At 36.0% G+C, this 2,552-nt stretch overlaps 1 pseudogene; it reads right to left on the bottom strand.

The window, feature by feature from the left end:
* Nucleotides 1-1,968: 1,968 nt before the first annotated feature.
* LOC145274495 (U2 spliceosomal RNA) lies at nucleotides 1,969-2,102 on the bottom strand (annotated as a pseudogene).
* Between the last annotated feature and the right edge of the window lie 450 nt (nucleotides 2,103-2,552).

Raw genomic sequence — 2,552 nt, 5'->3', positions numbered from 1 at the left:
AGATAATGTCTTGATATTCAATTCAGTTTCTCACATGACATCTTATGAAGTTAGTAGAAATGTTACAGACTTTTGAATCTCAAACACTTTCAATACTGTGCACTGATATTTTCTTTTTTGCAATATAAGCACATTCATGATTTTTTTTACAAACGTTAAAAACTTTCACATTGTGTAGCAATATACTGAAACAATTATAAAAATATTTGTTTTTATTTTGAATGATGCAGGGCATCTGAAGAGAGATTTTTCTAACAAAATGAAAGTATAATTTTTAGCAATAGGTATCTAGGAAAAGGCCACTACATATGTTATAAGTTCCAAATTTCCACAACCTGGCCAATACTGGTACATGCTAGCAAATTTAGATTTGCAATTACAAAATATGATTCTAATTTTTTCCTTTGCTCTTTATTCTAACACTACACTAAGTTTACTGTGTTATTTCGCTACAGTTGATATTGTGTAGAACAATAAGAAAATCATAGTGAACAATGCATTCAACAAAATTTCACACACATTTCTAGATACCTATATCTAATAAGTTCAAAAGAAAGGACACACTTAGGGAGGTATTTTGGTGGTCAAGTCACTAAAAAGAGATTAGCTGGTTTCCCGGCATAGCCCAGGATATAATAAAGATTGACTGAAATACATGTTCTAGCTGGTTTCTAGGCGTTGCCAGGGATGTAATATAGACACATTATGTTGTATATTACCTGTTCTCTTCTCCCTAAGGTAAAACAATTTCATATACATGCTGTAAATTACCTATGCTAGGGATAAAACATGAACAATATCAGTCCTAGGGTAGATAAAACAAATAATACATAGAGATGAAAGATTCCTCTCCCCTAAGAATCAAACATATGTTCAATATCTGCTTTTGTTTTTTCATTGTTTATACGGTCCCGAGCAACGCCGGGTAGCCCTGCTAGTCTATATATATAAAAGGCAAAAATCGGTGTGTATGTATGTATGTATGTATGTTTGTTTGTAACGCTAAAACTTTTGAAAGACGGAACCAGAGTTGACAAATTTGGTATCATATTGCACCTTGATCACCCGGATGACAAATATCGAAATTTCACGTCAAACGGACCAGTAGAAAGGGGTCAACTGATCGTTTTTCTCCTAGGGGGGCCCCCCAAAAAACCTGTCATTTTAACGTTATTCAATACGTGTCACGTGACGTGACGTCAGCTCAAACTTTTGACAGACACAACCAAAGTTGACAAATTATGTATCATATTGAACCTTGATCACCCGCATGACAAATATCGAAATTCCACACCAAACGGACCATTAAAAGGGGGTGAACTGATCATTTCTCTCCTAGGGGGGGCCCCCCAAAAAACCTGTCATTTTAATGTTAATATTACATAATCCAAAAACGCTTAGTCATGTCACGTGACGTGACGTCAACATCCAGTAATGGCGAACAAATGTAAACAAACACTTTGTTTTACCGATACTTTTGTAATTTCTCTTCTGCTTTGTTCTAGAGATTATTAAACTCCATGACAATGTCTCCAACGTATTTAACTGGTTAAAAATAGTATTTATACAAGAGTTTTAACGAAAAATATCAGGAAAAAATGTACAGGAATAAAAAAAAATTCAGCTTTCAAAATATTCGTCGATAAAAAAACCGATCTTTATATTTACGCTAGCCATTTTGTATATTACCACGTGACCTGCTATCTCTTAAACTGGAGGGGGGGGATCCACTTGAATCCAACAAAACCAGTAATTTTTTTTTTCTATTATATATACATCATTTTCTATAAAATTAAGTGTAGACTTTATAATTAAAACAAAAAATGTTATTCATACTAAAAAAAAAAAAACGCTTAGTCATGTCACGTGACGTGACGTCAACATCCACTAATGGCGAACAATTGTACCTATTTACTATGCCTCCCCACGGGACAGAGTTAGACACCAGGGTCGTTTTTTAACGTGGAGAAAAGGTACAAAAATAAAAATTGTCTCAGTCGTGGAGGATTTCTCCTCCACCGAAAGAGAACAAGAAATAGAAGTGCAGCATCTGAAGAACAGATACTACACTTTGATCTTGACCAAAAGGCCAAGAATGCGAACAATTGTAAATAACAACTTTTTTCACAAAACCAACACCGTCTTTCTTTTTTTTCTCTCTCTTTCTCTCTCTCACCCACTTACTCTTCCCTCTCTCTCACCCTCTTTCTCTTGACGTCACACCACTGTTAAACTGTGGGGGGGGGAACACATTCCCAGGCATTATCTCCTATAGATGCACATTTTATTAGAAATTCAGCTTTCAAAATATTAGACGATAATAAAAATATAAAACCAACACCCTCTTTCTCTTTTCTCTCTCTCTCACCAACTTACTCTTCTCTCTCTCTCACCCTCTTTCTCTTGACCTCCTACTACTGTTAAACTGTGTGTGTGTGTGGGGGGGGAAGAGGCAGCTTGAAAACCAACAAAAACAGTGCACAGTTTCCCAAGCATTTGGGGTGGGAAGGGGGGGAAGAAGCCGAGCGCACAGTTTCGTGTGAGAGAGAGAG

This window comes from Euprymna scolopes, chromosome 4, assembly GCF_053919585.1.
Source record: "Euprymna scolopes isolate OS-2025 chromosome 4, ASM5391958v1, whole genome shotgun sequence".
In the NCBI taxonomy this organism is placed as follows: domain Eukaryota; kingdom Metazoa; phylum Mollusca; class Cephalopoda; order Sepiida; family Sepiolidae; genus Euprymna; species Euprymna scolopes.
This window is presented reverse-complemented; position numbering and strand designations above follow the sequence as displayed.